Source organism: Trichomycterus rosablanca, chromosome 16 (assembly GCF_030014385.1).
Source record: "Trichomycterus rosablanca isolate fTriRos1 chromosome 16, fTriRos1.hap1, whole genome shotgun sequence".
Lineage (NCBI taxonomy): Eukaryota > Metazoa > Chordata > Actinopteri > Siluriformes > Trichomycteridae > Trichomycterus > Trichomycterus rosablanca.
In genome coordinates, this window is record NC_086003.1 from 23579859 (window position 1) to 23587261 (window position 7403).

The 7403-nt window shown below is 39.6% G+C and overlaps 1 protein-coding gene across 1 annotated transcript in view; it reads right to left on the reverse strand.

Annotated features, from left to right (window-relative positions):
* The window catches only part of cxxc5a (CXXC finger protein 5a), a 32038-nt gene extending 25165 nt beyond the window's left edge, over positions 1 to 6873 (reverse strand). Inside the window, exon 1 of the mRNA XM_063011645.1 lies at positions 6662 to 6873. The gene's annotated coding sequence lies outside the window, so the exon portion shown is untranslated. The remainder of the gene's footprint in view (positions 1 to 6661) is intronic.
* Between the last annotated feature and the right edge of the window lie 530 nt (positions 6874 to 7403).

Genomic DNA, 7403 nt, shown 5'->3' on the forward strand with positions numbered 1-7403 from the left:
TACTCCAAAAGCCACTCTGGGAAACTGCTCATACTGCATATGCCGAGGACTGGCCTTGCTAACCAGATGTTTATTTAAGCATCGGAGCATCTGATTATAGGCTTATCAGGATATACATAAGTTTTATAAAATGTCCAGGTGCAAATGAGACCTGCAATGCCAGAACTGGCCATGCAAGGATATCCAGAGAATTCAGTTGCTGAAAGGACATTGTTTTTTTCAGAGCGCTCTGATTGTCAAATGAATAACAGCTAGAACCAACAATATGTTTCACTGCCGCACTGGGAGCATAAAGCTAAAATGATGAAAAGTCTAATTCCCAGATTATAGAGCATTTTCAAGTAGAGTTACAACTCTTGACCACTTCAGCTCTTCATTGTGTTTATAGTGGGTATCTTGTTCCTGCCTGGCACTTTTTAATGTTTTGTGACTGCTGCACATTAGTGTTTATGAATTATACTTATTAAACAATCAAAATGAGCTGGCTCTGAAGTAAAACTCAGTTATGGTTTATCTGTTTGTCTGACACCAGGATAAGTGTACAGTAAACAGAACACTTTTTCATTACTCACTGAGCTGTAATTGCAGCATTTTTTTATTTCAACTCATCTCTTATTAGAATGTTACCCCTAAGAACTTTTGGGCTGTGATGAAAGGTCTAGATACACTACATGGATCAGGTGTTTCAGCCACACCCATGGCTAACAAGTCAACAAAAATCATATGCTTTAAACTTTGTATCAACAGTGAAAAAGCGAGGCCCATAAAGAGTTTGTTGTGAGGACTTCACTGACCTGCACAGAGCCATGACGTCAACCATAATGACCAAGGTTAGGATGAATTTGTGTGAGTATTGCCAGCCAGGCCTTCTTATCCAACCCTAGTGCCTGACCTTACAAATTCTCTTTTGATTGAACGGACACAATCAAAACGAACACAGACAATCAGAAAGCTGGTGGAAGGGCTCTGCACAGGAGTTGAGGCTCTTATAACTGCAAAAACCCATAAATCCATATTCATCATGCATGGTTTTGTAATGAATGTTCAGCAAGCCGTTAATACTCATTAACTCAAGAATGTTAATTAAATTTAATTAAATATTTTTGTTTATTTTGATCCATGAGAAACAAATGAACACTGATTACTTCAGGTGTTCACTATGTATAAAGTTTAAATTTAATCCGAATAATAACGCTAAAATCCATAGTGTTTACAGTGACTACATCTATAAGTATTTATTAAGTAACCAAAAACTAAAAGTATCACTGCATTGTTTTATTTAATGACGTGGTCACAGCAGAAGAAAAACTGATGACTACATTGTGTTAATCTACTTTAACCAAAATACTAAGACTAACATACTGGTAGGCTGATAGCTAGAACTGTTAAATACACATTTATCATTCATTCATCATGGGCAACTGCTTTATTCTGATCTGGCGGTGGTGGGTACTGCACGAAGTGCCAATACATTGCAGGTTACTACAGTACATTCTGCACATAGTGTGCCTGCTGTGCCATGGCTCTTAAACATTTAAAATTGTTAAATTTCTGGTGTTAATTTATTGTTTGATGTTGTTTTTCTGTAATTTTAGGCCATGTAATGTTAAAGGAGGACATTGTCAGAGTATGGGTTCATATGGGTTCATGTTGTTCAGCTACATCATACAGCCAAAAGTATGTGGCGCTCTTCCATGCACAGGGGCAGTTATGCAGTCATGGAACAGGAAATGGCCTTGTTTAAACTGTTGCTGCAAAGTTGGAAGCATATAATCTATTTTATATCATTTATTTTATACATGTTAACAAAAACAGCCAATAAATGAGCCAGTTTTACAGGACCAGGTGCACCCTATGGTTCAAATGCTTTTTCATAATGTTCCTGTGATCTAAAAATGATAGTTACCCTTTATTTTTTTCCTAAACCCATACAAAGGTGCTTTGATAAACACCAGTATAAAAGTATTTAAAGTCAGTGAACCATAATAAGTGGTTCTGAAGTCCAGTGTGTAACTGTGTTTTTGAAGACTGGTCTAACGTCCCACCACAAAACATTTATGATTAGATTGAAGCAAAGAATGATCTTACTAATAATAAGCTTATTGATGTTAATATATTGGTACGTTTGGCCTTTTATTGTTGGTCCTACATGCATTATTATTAGTGTTAATAAGTTATGAGTGCATTTAGCACTATAGGAAAGTTATCGAAGGTTTTTCCAAACCTGGTGAGAAAGGCTGTCAGGTTAGACTGTTTAGACTGATTTAAACTTTGAGCAACTGGTCAAACCACCCATTAACATATTATCTACCAAATTCATTAACCATGGGTCCTGTTGGCTAGTTCAGACTCACCTAGACTACATACCTAACTCCATTCCCTATTTGTTACACTGTAGCTACTCAATAGTTCCTACTTGTTATTCGAGGCTGTGGTACATCAGTGGTTAAGGTGATGGACACTGGACTAATAATCAAAAAGTTGCCGGTTCAGGCCCCACCACTGCCAAGTTGCCATTGTTGAACCCCTGAGCAAGACCCTTAACCCATAACTGCTCAAACTGTTTTCAGTCATTCCTTGTAAGTTGTTTGAGGAAAAAATCGTCTGCTAAATGCAGCAAATGTAAATGTTAATGAATAATATTTAATATGGTCAGCCGAATAATAAGGCAGGTAGTTGAGAGCTTATAAACCAACTAAAGATGTAACCGTTTATGCACCAGCTGCTGTCTAGACCAAGTCATGCTAACAACATGAGTCTGAGTCTGAAGCTGTACATGCAACTAGCACCATTCTGCTGAAACACTTTCCTTGCTTAGTACAGCAGCTCCCGGCCCTGCACTGATCCCATCAGGAGGATCTGCTCACAGCCACATGATGAGCCACAGCTCATGATTCCTCCCCGGAGGGGTGTGTGTGGTGGTAATTGGTCTTCCTCTGCAGGAGAGCAATCTCATCCAAACCCATGTCCCTGCGTACCCCACACCGTCCCTGTCCAGATTAATCCCAAAACTAATCTACAGGTTCAGCTAAAATGCAGTCGATACTGGTACTCACATGAGTGTTTGATATTGATTATTATGAGTTAGTCAACAACATTGGATAATTAACATCACTTAAATAAAATAACTGATATATCTATTTAAAATAATTACACATTTATAAAATATTTTATGCCAATAGTATTATAATTTAAAGCTGTATTGTGTTATATTGTATTATATAATTATATAGCATATAAATTATACACTATATCAAAAAATTTGTTGGGATACCGCTTCTATATCTTAAATTTATGTGTTTCAGCCACAGTAATTGCTAATAGGTGTAATCAATTATATGAATGGGATTCTATGCTTCCAATTTGGCAGCAATAGTTTAGGGAAGGCCTTTTCCTGTTTCAGCATCTCTGTGCCCCTGTGCACAATGTCTATAAAGACATTAATAAAAGCTTAGTTTGAAGACACTCCATTGGCCTAACCACATAAAAGCCCTGACCTCAGCCCCACTGATCAGCTTTGAAGTATGTATGTGGGAATTTGTGCCCAGTGCCCAGATGTTCCAGTTTTTTTCAAAGTCTTTAAGCCTTTGATAAGCTCTTGACTTCCTGTAGTAGGTTAATACACAAACTTGAGTAGGTTTATTGACAATTTAGCATGATTGACAATTTAGAAAAGCACAAATTGAGTTGATATAATCTGTGGTGTCACAATATAAAAAAAAAGCACAAGTTTAAGTCACTTTCTTAGAGATAATAAAGTCAGCAGTGTTGCAGCAGTAATGAAGTTTGCATGTAAACACTACTTGAATTAATCTAGGTTATAAAACTTCTTCAAGTTGACAATTTCGCAAAAATAGTTGCAAGTTATCGTTCAGAGAGTCTCTTCTATATCTGATCACAGACCATACTGTCCCGATGAGCGAGTGAAATGAAATTTAGCAGACTTGCAAAAACAACGTGCAGTAAGGGAATGGCAGCGGTGCTTACGGCTGCGAGGCTGACAGCATGAACAGGAAGGAAAAAATCCACTTGAGGTTGCTTTCAGACGTCACGCAGCCAGATGCTTATTAGTCCAGGCAATGCGGAATCTAAGGCATCACTCCACCACAAACAAGCACGCACACACGCATGAACACACTCATCTCCTATGTACACCCCCCCCCCCATCCACCACCTCACAACTGACCCCACACTTCCAAATTACACACACGCACAAATGTGTATAAGTTGGGGGGGGGGGGGGGGGGGGCTCGTCAGTGAGTCCTATTAACTGACTCAGAAATGAGATCAACTCTTCACGCTTAAACATGTTTTTGTTTTTTTGTTTTTTAGCACAGCCTGTCTGTAATGTCATCATGTAATGTAATTGTATTGTTTAGCATACTTAAAATAATGCTCTCAGTTAAAGTGGATGTAAATTGACTTGTGGTGTCTCACAAGTGGAAACAATGTGTTAAAATGTGTATTTTTCCAGACTAATGTGTATGTTTTAGGCTAAATTGTGTACTGTCAGTGTCAACTGAGAAAAAATGAAAAAATCCAACAGTGCAAACAAACAATCAGTAACCTAATTCAAATAGTAAGTCTTTTAATGAACCACCAACTTTAAAGACTTGCCTTGTTTACTAAAGTTTAAGCTGTTTTGCTTGTGTTACAGATTTAGCATAGCCTGGGCTTGTTATTAAACACTGTTTATAGCTATCTTTTGCAACAAAAGAAGCCAGCTAGCCTTTCAAGACTTATTACCATTACTATGTATCAGTTCATGGTGGACTGGTATGCTGAATAGCATAGGACACTGTAATAGATCATGTAAGTGAGGGCTAGCCCTTTCCCAGACAGCTCCTGGAGACCATATGGTTAGCATTTCCCTAGAACATCCTGTCTTCTGGTTGGGTCTTTAGGCCTCATAATGGCTCATTTATTATTCCTTAAATTGTATCTATCCATGTTGTTGCTGGCCATACTTTTCCGTGTTCCTTCAACTCTTCCAACCATAATTGTCTTTTTCAATGAATTCACATAAAGCATATTTAGTTATAAAACATTTCAATCAATTCTTCCCAACTCTTTATTTTGTTTTGTCTACTTTTAGTCTACCATCTACCTCCTAATGAACAGAATAACATAATAGAATGCCTTTATTTGTTATATATACATATACAGTACAATGAAATTCTTTCTTTGCGTATCCCAGCTTGTTTGGAAGCTGGGGTCAGAGCGCAGGGTCAGCCATCATACTGCGCCCCTGGAGCTGAGAGGGTCCGACAGTGGCTGCATGGCAGAGCTGGGATTCGAACTCTCAACCTTTCAATTGATAGACCAAAGCTTTACCCACTAAGCTACCACTGTCCCTAGGTCCCTAGGTGATGTGAACACGCAACCTTCTGATCTGGAGTCAGATACCCCTATCGTTGTGCCACGAGGTCTAAATCCCGTATTAAATTGTACTTGTTATTAAAACACTTTTGAATAAGTGAAAGTACAGCAAGATATTCTTTTAATATGAATATATTAGGCTTAATTTCAAAGTAAGTTTCTATATTTTATTCTTGGATTATGAAAAAGTGAAAGTACAGCAAGATATTCTTTCAATATGAATATATTAGGCTGGTTTCAAAGTAAGTTTCTATATTTTATTCCTGTATTACATTAAATGATTTCCGGTGTAACTTTGACTTGTCTTTGAAAACAGCTCTTCACCGCGAGTCGGCTCATATAAAAGAGTCGATTCATTTGAACCAACTCGTTTACAAACGACACACAACTAACGCTCAAAAGCGCTTATTCAAGCCACCGCGCCCCCTCAAAAATAACAATAAACAAAAAAAAAAACCGACGAAAAAGGGTGTGAAATTTAACATCAGCGTAAAGAGTGATCGACGTTTTAAATGTCTTTAGTAGAAATAAATAAAAAGTTGTTCAAGTGCGCTTCTAATGACCGAAGTTGAGTATGAGTAATAGCAGCTGTTCAGAAAATGACTAACAATACAGGGCACAGTTCACCTCACATCCCATCCAACATTTCATTTCAGCCGCACCACCCATCCAGCAACACGTTCCCTTTGGATTAAAATCTCCTGCTTGAAAATCCGACGGCGATTATTTGATACGATTTCGGGTTTGGATATAAAGGGTCGCGTTGTTTTATTAGGTTTCAAACCGCACAGGTGCGCAGCTTGAGGTTCCGTTTCCAAACCCACCTGTCCGTACACGCAGCAGTCACGGTGGCAAATATTTCAGTGCAACACCAAGTTCCCTAGTGCGCACCCTTTTATTTGCCAGCCCAATCCCAATTACAAAGAAGGGAATTTCTGGGAACTTGAAGAAATACTTTTAATTGGTAATATTGGCAAGTTCAAAAAGAAACGCATCAGGTATGCCATGGAAGCACACGGGCTTTAAAAGCGGATCGAATCCCTTTTGTCTGAGCTCGCCGATGAGAACGCGCAGTTCCAGCAGCGGCGGACAGCGTGCAGTCGGAGCGTAAAACAGCTCCATTTCCCCCCATTCACTCAAACCAGTTGATCTGATCAACATGACACCTCAACTTTTACACACACTTTAACAAAGTATGATTCCTCCTCACCCACGCCTTCCATAAACCTGTATGTTACCGAAGCACCCTTCTTCCCACCCCGTCTTTATTATCCGTACCTACCATCAAGCGGAGGGGAGGGCGCCGAGTGTCCGAGCGGTCCGTCTCCGAGCCCTGGCGCGCAGATATCCGCTGAGACGGCTGCACAAGAAGCGTCTAGTTTCTCCTAATTATCGCGAAGTCCTGGAGCCAGATGGCGAGAGAGAAGCGCCGGACCGGCCGGTCAATCACACACACACACAAACGCACTACTGATGAGCGCCTGAGCGCGTGGGCTCTCGAACCTCTCCACTCGCGCAATCCCACCACCTCTACATCCCCGCTCGCGCACACCAGCATGCAAACACATCGCATAGATTTTTGAAGCTGCAAGCAAAACCCGAACTGGATTTTCTTTCAACGCCACTAACCGAGGCAGGAAAATAATAAAAGAACCAGACAAAAAACGTTCGCGATCATAACAGCTCGTTTTTTATTCACGTCGGATAATAAACGGATACATTTCATGCACGATCTCGAACAGTCGATACAAAAGCGGTACAATTTTATCGCTATTATGTGGCTGGCGCGTCATCCTGCTGTTTTCCTCTTGCCTGTGCATGGCACACAGCCTGTGGGTTTTTCCAGTGTATGAGCAAAAGTTGATATCATACCTCTTTAAGACTGAACTTTCTTTGAGCACATTCATGTTTACAGTCAAACAATGTCAAACAGAAAAGCACGTGGTTACAACCATACTCCAAAGCATGCTGAATCTGATGTTCTAAGGGTGGAGAAAAAAATACCAGACCTAATGATTTCTTTT